We start from the raw sequence: 16,417 nt of genomic DNA, 5'->3' as shown, positions 1-16,417 counted from the left end.
CTGTTCTTTCTCCAGTTCTTCCAAGTGAACAGTTAATTCCTGCATTTTTGCCTTTTCTTCTTTTCTGATATAGGCATTTAGGGCAATAAATTTCCCTCTTAGCACTGCCTTTGCTGCATCCCATAAGTTTTGATATGTTGTGTTTTCATTTTCATTTGCCTCGAGGTATTTACTAATTCCTCTTGCAATTTCTTCTTTGACCCACTCGTTGTTTAAGAGTGTGTTGTTGAGCCTCCAGGTATTTGTGAATTTTCTGGCATTCCGCCTATTATTGATTTCCAACTTCATTCCTTTATGATCCGAGAAAGTGTTGTGTATGATTTCAATCTTTTTAAATTTGTTAAGACTTGCTTTGTGACCCAGCATATGGTCTATCTTTGAGAATGATCCATGAGCACTTGAGAAAAAGGTGTATCCTGCTGTTGTGGGATGTAATGTCCTATAAATGTCTGTTAAGTCTAGCTCCTTTATAGTAATATTCAGATTCTCTATTTCTTTATTGATCCTCTGTCTAGATGTTCTGTCCATTGATGAGAGTGGGGAATTGAAGTCTCCAACTATTATGGTATTTGTGTCTATTTCCCTTTTCAGTGTTTGCAGTGTATTCCTCACATATTTTTGGGCATTCTGGTTCGGTGCATAAATATTTATGATTGTTATGTCTTCTTGTTTAATTGTTCCTTTTATTAGTAGATAGTGTCCTTCTTTGTCTCTTTTAACTGTTTTACATTTGAAGTCTAACTTGTTGGATATTAGTATAGCCACTCCTGCTATTTTCTGGTTGTTATTTGCATGAAATATCTTTTCCCAACCTTTCACTTTCAGCCTATGTTTATCTTTGGGTCTAAGATGTGTTTCCTGTAGACAGCATATAGAAGGATCCTGTTTTTTAATCCATTCTGCCAATCTATGTCTTTGATTGGGGAATTCAGTCCATTAATATTTAGTGTTATTACTGTTTGGATAATATTTTCCTCTGCCATTTTGCCTTTTGTATTATATATATCATATCTGACTTTCCTTCTTTCTACACTCTTCTCCATACCTCTCTCTTCTGTCTTTTCGGTTCTGACTCTAGTGCTCCCTTTAGTATTTCTTGCAGAGCTGGTCTCTTGGTCACAAATTCTCTCAGTGACTTTTTGTCTGAGAATGTTTTAATTTCTCCCTCATTTTTGAAGGACAATTTTGCTGGATATAGGAGTCTTGGCTGGCAGTTTTTCTCTCTTAGTAATTTAAATATATCATCCCACTGTCTTCTAGCCTCCATGGTTTCTGCTGAGAAATCTACACATAGTCTTATTGGGTTTCCCTTGTATGTGATGGATTGTTTTTCTCTTGCTGCTTTCAAGATCATCTCTTTCTCTTTGACCTCTGACATTCTAACTAGTAAGTGTCTTGGAGAACGCCTATTTGGGTCTAATATCTTTGGGGTGCGCTGCACTTCTTGGATCTGTAATTTTAGGTCTTTCATAAGAGTTGGGAAATTTTCAGTGAAAATTTCTCCCATTAGTTTTTCTCCTCCTTTTCCCTTCTCTTCTCCTTCTGGGACACCCACAACACATATATTTGAGTGATATATATTGTCCTTGAGTTCCCTGATACCCTGTTCAAATTTTTCCATTCTTTTCCCGATAGTTTCTGTTTGTTTTTGGAATTCAGATGTTCCATCCTCCAAATCACTTATTCTATCTTCTTTCTCTTTGAATCTATCATTGTAGGTATCCATTGTTTTTTCTATCTTTTCTACTTTGTCCTTCACTTCCATAAGTTCTGTGATTTGTTTTTTCAGTTTTTCTATTTCTTCTTTATGTTCAGCCCATGTCTTCTTCATGTCCTCCCTCAATTTATCAATTTCGTTTTTGAAGAGGTTTTCCATTTCTGTTCGTATATTTAGCATTAGTTGTCTCAGCTCCTGTATCTCATTTAAACTATTGGTTTGTTCCTTTGACTGGGCCATATTTTCAATTATTTGAGCGTGATCCGTTATCTTCTGTTGGCGTCTGCGCATTTAGACAGATTTCCCTGGGTATTGAATCCAAAAGTTTGGAAGATTTTTCTGTGAAATCTCTGGGTTCTGTTTTTCTTATCCTGCCCAGCAGGTGGCGCTCGTGGCACACGTTGTCTGCGGGTCCCACCAGTAGAAGGTGCTGTGGGACCTTAAACTTTGGAAAACTCTCGCCGTCTGGGGGGTTCGCTAGCCGAAGCGGCTTGAGCCAGCCCGGGGCCCGAACGCAGGGAGGGTTGCTGGTCGCCACAGCCCGGGAAAGAGCCCGTCCGAATTTCCTAGTCGGCCCTGGGTGACAAGCGTGGCAGGAGGGCACCAGCGGCAGCGGCCCGCCCGAGAGAGTGCATGTTCCCCGGGAGTCACGGGTTTGGAAGGGGCCTCCCCCACCCATCACCGTTCTCCGCAGCCTGGGGATTTCCGATCCAATTCTCTCAGTTGGTCCGGGGGGGCTGCGCATGGTGTGGGCGCCAGCCGCCTTGGTTTCAGGGGACCGCCTCTCCAATTCTCCCAGCCAGCCCGGGTAGGGGGAAGGGAGTTACTCCGGCCCGGGAAGGGGGAAGGGAGCGCCACCCGCGCGCCTTGGCGATCTCACCCGAGCTGCTTCTCTCAGCCAGCCAGCCGTTCCAGGATGGGGTACGCTGTCTTTTTTATCTCTGTTGTGGCTTTGGGCGCTTTCTGTATCGTTTCTACTCCCCTAGTAGCTGTCCTGGAGAAGAAACTAAGATCCGCGCGTCTTACTAAGTCGCCATCTTCCAGGAAGTCAAAAGATTGCTTTTTTACTATTCTCTTGAATCCATCTGACAAAGAATGATTTGCTTTCTCTGCTCCAGTACTAAATAACCATAAGTCTGTAAAAAAAAAAGGAAAATATTACGACTGGGAATGTTAAAAAGTCCCACAATATGCCAATATTTTGTACATCAGACTTTATAGCCTAGTTAAAATAAGTTTCCAAGTTATCTTTATCATTATATAAATAATATCTTGATATCACAAACTGAAAATGAATTATCTGTTTTATTTTATGATCATGTTATTTTATGATCTCTAACTACTGCAGGGCTACAAGTAGCTCAGAAAGAAAAATTCAGTGATCTCAGCCATGGAAATATTTGGGTCATATCATATCTAATTGTACAGTGAGGCCTTAAACAATAACTATAATGCTTCCATTAAAACCAACTTTAAATAATATGTGAAAACTATTAGTTACAACCCAATCTAAGCATTCCCACCTACCAACTAATCAGTTTATTCAATATCTTAAAAGGGAATGTTAGTTCATTTAAACAACTATTAAAAAAACAAAAACAGCAAAAAAGGGGGAGTATGACATCCTGTCCTAAAGAATATTTCATTAGCCTTATATATCTTAACTTTTCTAAATTGTGACAAAAACAGCTTAACACCAGCAGAAACACTTTTTTTTTTGACAATTTTTAAAAATTTATTTATTAATTTAAAAAATAAGAAACAAAATAAAACATACATAATCAGTAATTCACAATATCATCACCTAGTTGCATATTCATCATTTCTTAGAACATTTGCATTAATTCAGAAAAAGAAACAGAAAGACAATAGAAAAAGAAATGAAACGAATTCAGGAAAGAAAAAAACATTATACCTATCATACCCCTTACCCCTTGCCTTCATTGATCACTAGCATTTCAAACTAAATTTATTTTAACATTTCTTCCCCCTATTATTTATTTTTATTCCATATGTTCTACTCGTCTGTTGACAAGGTAGATAAAAGGAGCATCAGACACAAGGTTTTCACAATCACACAAAATGACATAATTTGGGGGGGGAAGTTGAGGTTGAAACCATTTAAGAAAATTCCTTAACAGATAAAGGAAACAAATCTTCAACAGTGATCTCAGTGCAAAGAACCTCCAATTCCTCTTCTCAAGGGTACTCCTTCATTGTAAAACCTTAAGCATCTGTCCTAGTTCTCCTTCTCTCCAAAGCCTTCTCTTAGTATTTCAAACCACAGATCATCATCCTGACTGCTGGCGCTCCCAACCTAGATCACTTACTCGCCTCTAAACCATTGTCTTGCATTCCTTCTGGCTGGACAAGCAGCCCTCGTGCCCGTCCATCAAATTGCTGTCAAAGGACTTCAAATGTCTGTCCTTTCCTAAGGTCTATGGCCAGTAACTACATTCCAACATGACATCCCTCTCTGCTAAGGTATATGAAATCCCCTTAACTGATACTTCAGGTTCCTTGTGTAATGAGTTATGGAGATGAGTCCTACCCATTCCCAGTTCCCTTTTGCCTCTAGCTAGCTATGTCTATATCTCTTTTCAAACTATGGAGCCTTGTGTTTTTTTTTTTTTACTTTATATATTTTATTCTTTTTTTTTATTAATTAAAAAAAATTAACTAACACAATATTAGAAATCAATCCATTCTACATATGCAATCAGTAATTCTTAATATCATCACATAGGTGTATGGTCATCATTTCTCAGTACATATGCATCGATTTAGAGAAAGAAATAGCACGACAACAGAAAAAGAAATAAAGTGATAACACAGAGAAAACACAAATAAAAATAAAAAGTACAAAAATATATGAGAGAAAGAAAAAAAAAACAAAAAAAAACTATAGATCAGATGCAGCTTCATTCAGCATTCCAACATAATTACATTACAATTAGGTAGTATTGTGCTGACCATTTTTTTTTTTTTTAGACATCATACCATTCTACATATGCAATCAGTAATTCTTAACATCATCATATAGATGCATGATCATCGTTTCTTAGTACATTTGCATCGGTTTAGAAGAACTAGCAGTATAACAGAAAAAAATATAGAATGTTAATATAGAGAAAAAAAAATAAAAGTAATAATAATAAGAACAAAACAAACAAAACAAAACAAAACAAGAACCTATCGCTCGGATGCAGCTTCGTTCAGTATTTTAACATGATTACTTTACAATTAGGTATTATTGTGCTGTCCATTTTTGAGTTTTTGTATCTAGTCCTATTGCACAGTCTGTATTCCATCAGCTCCAATTACCCATTATCTTACCCTGTTTCTAACTCCTGCTGAACTCTGTTACCAATGACATATTCCAAGTTTATTCTCGAGTGTCGATTCACATCATTGGGACCATACAGTATTTGTCTTTTAGTTTTTGGCTAGACTCACTCAGCATAATGTTCTCTAGGTCCATCCATGTTATTACATGCTTCATAAGTTTATCCTGCCTTAAAGCTGCATAATATTCCATCGTATGTATATACCACAGTTTGTTTAGCCACTCGTCTGTTGATGGACATTTTGGCTGTTTCCATCTCTTTGCAATTGTAAATAACGCTGCTATAAACATTGGTGTGCAAATGTCTGTTTGAGTTTTTGCCCTTAATTCCTTTGAGTAGATTCCCAGCAATGGTATTGCTGGGTCGTATGGCAATTCTATATTCAGCTTTTTGAGGAACCGCCAAACTGCCTTCCACAGTGGTTGCACCATTTGACATTCCCACCAACAGTGGATAAGTGTGCCTCTTTCACCGCATCCTCTCCAGCACTTGTCATTTTCTGTTTTGTTGATAATGGCCATTCTGGTGGGTGTGAGATGATATCTCATTGTGGTTTTGAGTTGCATTTCTCTAATGGCCAGGGACATTGAGCATCTCTTCATGTGTCTTTTGGCCATTTGTATTTCCTCCTCTGAGAGGTGTCTATTCAAATCTTTTTCCCATGTTGTAATTGGGTTGGCTATCTTTTTGTTGTTGAGTTGAACAATCTCATTATAAATTCTGGATACTAGACCTTTATCTGATATGTCGTTTCCAAATATTGATTCCCATTGTGTAGGCTGTCTTTCTACTTTCTTGATGAAGTTCTTTGATGCACAAAAGTGTTTAATTTTGAGGAGTTCCCATTTATTTATTTCCTTCTTCAGTGCTCTTGCTTTAGGTGTAAGGTCCATAAAACCGCCTCCAATTGTAAGATTCATAAGATATCTCCCGACATTTTCCTCTAACTGTTCTATGGTCTTAGACCTAATGTTTAGATCTTTGATCCATTTTGAGTTAACTTTTGTGTAGGGTGTGAGATATGGGTCTTCTTTCATTCTTTTGCATATGGATATCCATTTCTCTAGGCACCATTTATTGAAGAGACTGCTCTGTCCCAGGTGAGTTGGCTTGACTGCCTTATCAAAGATCAAATGTCCATAGATGAGAGGGTCTATATCTGAGCACTCTATTCGATTCCATTGGTCGATATATCTATCTTTATGCCAATACCATGCTGTTTTGACCACTGTGGCTTCATAATATGCCTTAAAGTCAGGCAGTGCAAGACCTCCAGCTTCGTTTTTTTTCCTCAAGATGTTTTTAGCAATTCGGGGCACCCTGCCCTTCCAGATAAATTTGCTTATTGGTTTTTCTATTTCTGAAAAATAAGTTGTTGGGATTTTGATTGGTATTGCATTGAATCTGTAAATCAATTTAGGTAGGATTGACATCTTAACTATCTTTAGTCTTCCAATCCATGAACACGGTATGCCCTTCCATCTGTTTAGGTCTTCTGTGATTTCTTTTAGCAGTTTTTTGTAGTTTTCTTTATATAGGTTTTTTGTCTCTTTAGTTAAATTTATTCCTAGGTATTTTATTCTTTTAGTTGCAATTGTAAATGGGATTCATTTCTTGATTTCCCCCTCCGCTTGTTCATTGCTAGTGTATAGAAATGCTACAGATTTTTGAATGTTGATCTTGTAACCTGCTACTTTGCTGTACTCATTTATTAGCTCTAGTAGTTTTGTTGTGGATTTTCCGGGTTTTTGACGTATAGTATCATATCATCTGCAAACAGTGATAGTTTTACTTCTTCCTTTCCAATTTTGATGCCTTGTATTTCTTTTTCTTGTCTAATTGCTCTGGCTAGAACCTCCAACACAATGTTGAATAATAGTGGTGATAGTGGACATCCTTGTCTTGTTCCTGATCTTAGGGGGAAAGTTTTCAATTTTCCCCATTGAGGATGATATTAGCTGTGGGTTTTTCATATATTCCCTCTATCATTTTAAGGAAGTTCCCTTGTATTCCTATCCTTTGAAGTGTTTTCAACAGGAAAGGATGTTGAATCTTGTCAAATGCCTTCTCTGCATCAATTGAGATGATCATGTGATTTTTCTGCTTTGATTTGTTGATATGGTGTATTACATTAATTGATTTTCTTATGTTGAACCATCCTTGCATACCTGGGATGAATCCTACTTGGTCATGATGAATAATTCTTTTAATGTGTTGTTGGATACGATTTGCTAGAATTTTATTGAGGATTTTTGCATCTATATTCATTAGAGAGATCGGCCTGTAGTTTTCTTTTCTTGTAATATCTTTGCCTGGTTTTGGTATGAGGGTAATGTTGGCGTCATAGAATGAATTAGGTAGTTTTCCCTCCACTTCGATTTTTTTGAAGAGTTTGAGGAGAGTTGGTACTAATTCTTTCTGGAATGTTTGATAGAATTCAGATGTGAAGCCGTCTGGTCCTGGACTTTTCTTTTTAGGAAGCTTTTGAATGACTGCTTCAATTTCTTTACTTGTGATTGGTTTGTTGAGGTCATCTATGTCTTCTTGAGTCAAAGTTGGTTGTTCACGTCTTTCCAGGAACCCGTCCATTTCATCTAAATTGTTGTATTTATTAGCGTAAAGTTGTTCATAGTATCCTGTTATTACCTCCTTTATTTCTGTGAGGTCAGTAGTTATGTCTCCTCTTCCATTTCTGATCTTATTTATTTGCATCCTCTCTCTTCTTCTTTTTGTCAATCTTGCTAAGGGCCGATCAATCTTATTGATTTTCTCATAGAACCAACTTCTGGCCTTATTGATTTTCTCTATTGTTTTCATGTTTTCAATTTCATTTATTTGTGCTCTAATCTTTGTTATTTCTTTCCTTTTGCTTGCTTTGGGGTTAGCTTGCTGTTCTTTCTCCAGTTCTTCAAATGGATAGTTAATTCCTGAATTTTTGCCTTTTCTTCTTTTCTGATATAGGCATTTAGAGCAATAAATTTCCCTCTTAGCACTGCCTTTGCTGTGTCCCATAAGTTTTGATATGTTGTGTTTTCATTTTCATTCGCCTCGAGGTATTTGCTAATTTCTCTAGCAATTTCTTCTTTGACCCAGTCGTTGTTTAGGAGTGTGTTGTTGAGCCTCCACGTATTTGTGAATTTTCTGGCACTCTGCCTATTATTGATTTCCAACATCATTCCTTTATGGTCCGAGAAAGTGTTGTGTAAGATTTCAATCTTTTCAAATTTGTTAAGACTTGCTTTGTGACCCAGCATATGGTCTATCTTTGAGAATGATCCATGAGCACTTGAGAAAAAGGTGTATCCTGCTGTTGTGGGATGTAATGTCCTATAAATGTCTATTAAGTCTAGTTTATTTATAGTAATATTCAGATTCTCTATTTCTTTGTTTATCCTCTGTCTAGATGTTCTGTCCATTGATGAGAGTGGTGAGTTGAAGTCTCCAACTATTATGGTATATGAGTCTATTTCCCTTTTCAGTGTTTGCAGTGTATTCCTCACGTATTTTGGGGCATTCTGGTTCGGTGCGTAAATATTTATGATTGTTATGTCTTCTTGTTTAATTGTTCCTTTTATTAGTATATAGTGTCCTTCTTTGTCTCTTTTAACTGTTTTACATTTGAAGTCTAATTTGTTGGATATTAGTATAGCCACTCCTGCTCTTTTCTGGTTGTTATTTGCATGAAATATCTTTTCCCAACCTTTCACTTTCAACCTATGTTTATCTTTGGGTCTAAGATGTGTTTCCTGTAGACAGCATATAGAAGGATCCTGTTTTTTAATCCATTCTGCCAATCTATGTCTTTTGATTGGGGAATTCAGTCCATTAACATTTAGTATTATTACTCTTTGGACAATATTTTCCTCTAACATTTTGCCTTTTGTATTATATATATCATATCTGATTTTCCTTTTTTCTACACTCTTTTCCATATCTCTCTCTTCTGTCTTTTTGTATCTGACTCTAGTGCTCCCTTTAGTATTTCTTGCAGAGCTGGTCTCTTGGTCACAAATTCTCTCAGTGACTTTTTGTCTGAGAATGTTTTAATTTCTCCCTCATTTTTGAAGGATAATTTTTCTGGATATAGGAGTCTTGGTTGGCAGTTTTTCTCTTTTAGTATTTTAAATATATCATCCCACTGTCTTCTAGCTTCCATGGTTTCTGCTGAGAAATCTACACAAAGTCTTATTGGGTTTCCCTTGTATGTAATGGATTGTTTTTCTCTTGCTGCTTTCAAGATCATCTCTTTCTCTTTGACCTCTGACATTCTAACTAGTAAGTGTCTTGGAGAACGCCTATTTGGGTCTAATCTCTTTGGGGTGCGCTGCACTTCTTGGATCTGTAATTTTAGGTCTTTCATAAGAGTTGGGAAATTTTCAGTGATAATTTCTTCCATTAGTTTTTCTCCTCCTTTTCCCTTCTCTTCTCCTTCTGGGACACCCACAACACGTATATTTGTGCGGTTCATATTGTCCTTGAGTTCCCTGATACCCTGTTCAAATTTTTCCATTCTTTTCCCTATAGGTTCTGTTTCTTTTTGGAATTCAGATGTTCCATCCTCCAAATCACTAATTCTATCTTCTGTCTCTTTAAATCTATCATTGTAGCTATCCATTATTTTTTCTATGTTTGCTACTTTATCCTTCACTTCCATAAGTTCTGTGATTTGTTTTTTCAGTTTTTCTATTTCTTCTTTATGTTCAGCCCATGTCCTCTTTATGTCCTCCCTCAATTTATCGATTTCATTTTTGAAGAGGTTTTCCATTTCTGTTCGTATATTCAGCATTAGTTGTCTCAGCTCTTGTGTCTCATTTGAGCTATTGGTTTGTTCCTTTGACTGAGCCATATTCTCAATCTTTTGAGCGTGGACAGTTATCTTCTGCTGCTGGCGTCTGGGCATTTATTCAGATTTCTCTTGGTGTTGGACCCAGCAAGGTTGTAATATTTTTCTGTGAAATCTCTGGGATCTGTTTTTCTTATCTTGCCCAGTATGTGGCGCACGTGGCACACATTTGTCTCAAGTGTTTGGAATGGGTCTCCCCCAGTCACCGATCTCCGTGGCCTGGGGATTTCGGATCCAATTCTCTCCGTTGGTTCAGGGGCCGCGCAGGGTGGGGGCGTCAGCTGCCGCGGCTTGAGGGGACCCTGTGGCTGATTGCGGGCCGCAGCGGGCCTGGGGGATTCCCCACCGGACCAGGAAGCCTCCCGTGGGGGGGGGCTACCGCTGCTTGGATAGCCCTCCTATCCGAGACTCGTATCCGCGGACTCGAAGCAGAGACTCAAAGCCACCCGCAAAAGAGGGGTGCCCCCTGCCTCGGCTTGGGAAACTTGCTTCTCCAATACTCTCAGCCGGCCTGGAAAGGAGGGAGGGAGTAGCTCGGACCACCGCAGCTGCCGCTGATCGGGAAATCTCACGCCGCTCGGGGGTCTCACCGCAGCCGAGTCTTGCAGTCAGTCTAGCCAGCCCAGACTTTGGATAGCCCTCTGATCTGAGATTCGTAGCCACGGTCTCAAAGCCGAGACTCGAACCTGCCCGCAGAAGAAGGGCGCTGCCTGCCTTGGCTTGGGAAACTTACTTCTCCGATACTCTCAGCCCGCCCGGGAAGGGGGGAGGGATTAGCTCGGACCGCCGCAGCTGCGGCTGCTCGGCAAACCACGCGCTGCTCGGGGGTCTCGCCGCAGCCAAGAGTCGCAGTCAGTCTAGCCAGCCCAGACTTTGTATAGCCCTCTGATCCGAGACTCGTAGCTGCGGACTCGAAGCTGAGACTCGAAGCCGCCCGCAAAAGTGTGGTGCCGGCCGCCTTGGCTGGGAAGCTTGTCTCTCCGAGTCTCTCAGCCAGCCCGGGAAGGAGGGAGGGATTAGCTCGGACCGCCGCAGTTGCGGCTGCTCGCGAAATCGCCTGCCGCTCGGGGATCTCACTCACCGCAGCCGAGTTTCGCAGTCAGACTAATCAGCCCAGACTGGGTTACGCTGTGTGTCCATTCCCTGCTGTAGCCCCGGGAGCTGTTCTGTACTGTTTCTGTTCACCTATTAGTTGATTTGGAGTCGGAGGAACTAAGACGCATGTACCTTACTAAGACGCCATCTTGGATCTCCTCCAGCAGAAACACTTTTGCTCCTCAACATCAAAATCCCATCAAAGCTAAAGTTTTATATAAAAATCCTCTAAGTGATGGTTCATGGAAAGGACCTCAGGAATTACTAATTTGGGAGTGAGGGTATGCTTGTGTGCTTACCCCCACAGGTCTCCAGTGGCTGCCTGCAAAGAACATGAAACCCTATCTTGAGTTGGAAAAATCAACCCTTCAGTCTGATTCCCCAGATAAAGAAGATGTTGCTGAAGAAGCTGAAAACCATCAAACATGTACCTGTTGTAATACACTCAATGCACAGAGATTAATTTGGGAAATTTAAAACAATTAAATAAAAAAGCTAATGAAGACTTCTCTGTACTAGAGCTCCCTCCATGCCAGAAAATAAATTTCTATCCTACCTGGAAGTGGTTGCTTCTAATTTGGTACAAGTATTGGTATTTACTTCATTCTCATTTTAATTATAAATCTCCCATTTGGGCTAACAGAGCAACATGTCTATTGGACTTCCTTATTGCTTTTATCATTTCTGATATTGTGATAACTGCTACTGCCATGGCAGTACTAGCTGAATCTGTTCAAACTGCTCATACAGTCAATCAAATTATGACCAATGTCACTAATGAAATTACTGTTCAAACCCAAGTTAATAATGGGATATTGACCTCACTTGATGTTTTAAAAACATCAATCTTATAGTTAGATGAAAGACAGCAAACTCTTTTTACAAAGCAGAAGCTGCAATGTGATTGGGAATATAATAAAATATGTGTTACTCCATTGCCCTGGAATGAATCACTTCATTCTTGGGAACTAAAAAAAATTCCACCTTCAAGGAGATTTCTGCTCTCATCTTCAAGGAGAAGTGCTAACATTGCAATGTCATCTAGAAAAAAGTTACCCCAAATTCAGATACATACTCAATAAAAAGTCCTCAACACCTTAAATGATAACCTTAATTGGCTTAATCTGTCTCATTGGTTTCATGGATTAAATATTTAAATCTGGATCTCATTTGTGTATGGTATACTTATGGCTTTTCTGTTATTTTCAGTCCTCAGAGTGATTTGCTCTATGATTTCTCATCTTTGCCAGACATAACTACTAGTAGCCAATCACAGCTTCACCTTTGTTGCCATCAACATCAACAGCAATAATAAATAATAAAGGAGGAGATGTGGGGAGGATATGGTTAAAGCACTTACAAGTCTGCTCTGTGTTTGCATGTCCTCAAGCAGTGGAAAACCATTGAGCTTGTCTTCCTGTTTGTTTGTTAAACTGAAAACAGCTTAAGGTTCTTGTCTACTTTGCCTATCTGTGTCATTTGCATATCCACCTGCTTTGCATTTGCTTATCTGGAACATATCCTCCCACTCATGGGGAAATTCCTGCTTTTTTCTTAAAATTAAAGTTACCTCCTCTAGGCAAACAGGAACCCCCCCCTCATGTTCAATGGATAGCTTAACTCCAAATGGCCCCTTTATCTGTTAAATAGCTAGCAAAAAATAAACTCAGGGCTCTGGTTCACTCTTGGGTCAGAGACTTCCTGGCTTTCTGACTTTGTGTCAAAGATTTTTTTTCTTCCTGAACCAGTTCTTTGCTGGACAAAGAAAAACTGCCATAGGTGGTGTCACCCACACATAGTTGTTTTAAAGAAACGCCAGAATCTAAAAATTGTGGAAATATTATAATAGCAACAACTGAAAAATTTTGGACACTTCACATGTACCTCTAGATGCTTTACATGTACAAACTTGTATAAAGTTCTAACAGTCCATTAGAGAAAGATCTGTTTTCCCCTTCCTGAGGAGAGGAGACAACTATCACAGGTACTCCAAGAAATTTGCCTTAGGCCAAAGAACTGATAAATGGCACCATGGACACCTGTATTCTAAGAACTGAACTGAATCTAAAGACAAATAGCTAACTAACAGATACAGCATTAGAGTATGTTGGCAGTGGATTTCCTACCTGAAAAAACTAGAAACAAGTTCAAGGCTAACAATGTGGAGGATGAAAAACATTAAATATGTGCACACACAAATATTCAAATACATACTGAGTTACTAGCCTTGTACTAACATAATGTAGAAAAATTGAAGATCATGAAAAATATTTGATGTATTTTCAATTTCTACAAATATAAAAGCTATTTATGAAATGATGATTTGTCCTTTAAAAAATCCACAGGCTCATGCATACATGTACTCATGCACACACACCAATGCTCATAAATGCACTGATAGAAGAGTAGTCTTTCTATGACATATATTTTGGAATGAATTTCATTATCATTTTCCCCATGTGGATTTCAGCATTTTTGCCACAATGAAAATGTAGAAATTGTACTTAGGTTAGTTTATTAAATTTATTCTATACTAGGCTAATAAAAAACACAAAATATATACCTACAAAACTTTGATTCTAATCTCCATTAAATGCACATATACAAAAATATAAATACCATTTTATCCATTAAAGGTTTAGCCATTAACTCAAGCCAAATAGAATTTATTCCACTAATAACAAAATGATTCAAAATTAGAAATATATTAATGATACACATTAATTTAATATATTACAATAGAAAACAACTATAGCAATAGACACTTGAAGAAATTACTGAATCATTAAAAATCATGCTGATTAGGATATTTTAAAAAAGTAATTAAGCATGAAAATCTCACCAAACATCATTATCAGTAGTAAACACTGGAAGTATTTCCACTATAGGTGTATAAATAATTTTCAATTTGCAGAATAAAATATCCCGACAAAATATTAACTGAACAATTGTTTCAAAAATCACTTAACAATGTAAAAAAGCATTTGTATAAAACTTGCTCCACATCTTGTCACAGAGCTGACAACTAAGTGGTTCCCAATGAAGAGAGTGAGTGATGGTGGAGGATGTGGCAGGGAAGGGGATGTTTTATCTCCTACTCTCTAAGCTGCATCCATTTGGAAATTTACCACAAAAAAAATTATACATGTCATATGATGTTTAAAATAAAATTAATATAGTAGTTAACAATTGGAACCAGAATTTGGCTCTAGCCTCTCTGATGACAAAGTTCTGTGCTCTTCATTGAATTATAACCATTTTTACCTAAAACACCTGCTGCATGAGAATCCCTGTGTGAACCCCACTGTCTCTTTGAGATGGAAGTACTAACAATGATTTAAAGAATCTCCTAGTATGACACACTTAGATTGAACCAACATGTTCAATACCTCTATCATCAATGTCTGCTTCAGACCTTTTGATTCCATTCCACGTCAATAATTTGGAGTTAGAAACATGCTGGTTCACTTGGTGAACTTAGAAGGCATTATAAAATCAGACAGTAGGTTTTCCCTTAACAGTCTTTGTTTCCCAAACTTTCCAGGTATTTGTGCATATTTATATATCATTTCCAGGTGCAATTTCTTAAATTATGGTCTTCAGAAAGCTGACCATGCATCCCGAAGTAGTTCCTAATCAATCCCTGCTGCCAATCCTCACAGACCCTTGGTGTTCACTATCATCTTTAATCCATAGCGGGTGGGAAACAATTCCCATGACAACCCCCAAATAGAGCCTTTTCTTAAGTTCTATATGCCTAGGTCACAGTGAAATGGAATCTGCTGGAGAGGAGGGGGATTGAGGTAAAGACGTGGGTAAACATGAGCAAATGTGTTAGGCAAGATAGCTCAGAGTCAGAGAAGGTTAGCATGTCTTAAAAATGACACTTCAGGCAAGTGATATCAATGGAGAATATGACTTTTACCTGGGAAAGAGGCATTTCTGACTCTTTCCTCCTTTCTTTCCTCCTTCTCCTCCTCTCAGCTTCTCAGGCCAGAACACTCTGCATGCAGAAAATATACTAGTTAATGCTAGTATTCAACACACCTCCTTGTACCACAAATGCATACATATGATGGACCTCAGGATGGGGAGAAGATGGCCATCTGCTGTCTACCATGACAGGATGGGTTCAGACAGAATAAATTGCTACATGGAGACCAACAATGAGTTTCTGACACCTTCTTTAGAACATCTCCCATTCTGATCATAGATGTGGCCTTGATACTTAACCCCATGAATAGCAGAGCCTTCTTTATCTCTCCCCGAATAAGAGGCTGGTCTCAGCCCTCAGAAATGGGTGAGCCAGTGCCTAGGTGTTCAATGCTGGATACAGATTAGAATAACTTGGGATGTTTTCAACATTAATGAGGTGTGGCCCCACCCTGAATGGGAATCCCTGGGGAGGGAGCACAAGAACTGCATTTGTCAAATACTTCAGTAATCCAATGTGAATTGAGGTGAGCATGACTCAGAAGGCAAGCCCAGCACATCTTCTACCTTGTGATGCTGCACTCCCCTGGGGCCTTGTGAACTGAATGTGGTAACCAGGTAGGGAAGAAGCAGAGAGAAACATGCAGAGTGGGCATTAAGGATCAGCAGTGGGAGTGAGCGTGTGGCTGGAATGTTAAATGGAAGGGTCAGAGAAGGCTCCCCTGAAAAAGTGAAATAAGAACAAAGACCTGAGGAAGGAAGGGTGTTTGTCAGGTGCACCTCAGGGCTAGTGATGTCCAGTCAGATGGACATCTACATGAAGGTGTTGAGGCACCTGTGTCCCTGTCCCCAGGCAATACAGAGAGGCCTGTGTGACTGGAGCAGAGTGAGTGAGGAGAAGTCAAGAAGGAGGCAAAGTCAAAGTGTATCAGGGCAAGCAGATCAGAAAGGGCCTTGGTCTTCAAACATTTTTCTTCCACACCAAATTTTCCCTCACCAACTTAAGTAAACATATAAGGCTTATTTTATCCTAAGTTAAAACACTCACAAATAATATAAGATCTTGTACATTTTTAAGACATACCAGGACATTCACCTAAGCCACAGGAAGTTGGGGGCCACCCTTAACTGAGATGTAGAAGACTACAGGGGGAACAATTTTAGGGGCAACCAGGTCATTTTGGACATTTGAAGGTAGAGATAGTTCAAGACACCTCAGCAAGGATATCAGGAAGCCAGCAGGACACATGAATCTGGATTAAAGGGGAGAGGTCAGGGCTGAAGACATCAAGGTATTCAAATCAATATAGTAATACAATACTTGTCCTTCTGTGTCTGGCTTATTTTACTCAGCATGATGTCCTGAAGATTCATCCATGTTGTCACATATATCAGAAGGCCATTCCTTTCTATGGTCAAGTACATTTTATTTATCCATTCAACAGTTTACTCATAGTTTTGAAGGATAAAATTCTGAAATAA

At 38.8% G+C, this 16,417-nt stretch overlaps 1 long non-coding RNA gene across 1 annotated transcript in view; it reads right to left on the bottom strand.

Moving 5' to 3' along the window:
- LOC143658688 (uncharacterized) overlaps positions 1 to 14,721 on the bottom strand; it is a 39,155-nt gene extending 24,434 nt beyond the window's left edge. Inside the window, exon 1 of the long non-coding RNA XR_013163292.1 lies at positions 14,392 to 14,721. This is a non-coding gene — a long non-coding RNA (uncharacterized LOC143658688). The remainder of the gene's footprint in view (positions 1 to 14,391) is intronic.
- Between the last annotated feature and the right edge of the window lie 1,696 nt (positions 14,722 to 16,417).

This window comes from Tamandua tetradactyla, chromosome 16, assembly GCF_023851605.1.
Source record: "Tamandua tetradactyla isolate mTamTet1 chromosome 16, mTamTet1.pri, whole genome shotgun sequence".
NCBI classification, from domain to species: Eukaryota; Metazoa; Chordata; class Mammalia; order Pilosa; family Myrmecophagidae; genus Tamandua; species Tamandua tetradactyla.
Note: the sequence above shows the minus strand (reverse complement) of the source record. Positions and strands in the feature narration are given on the sequence as shown.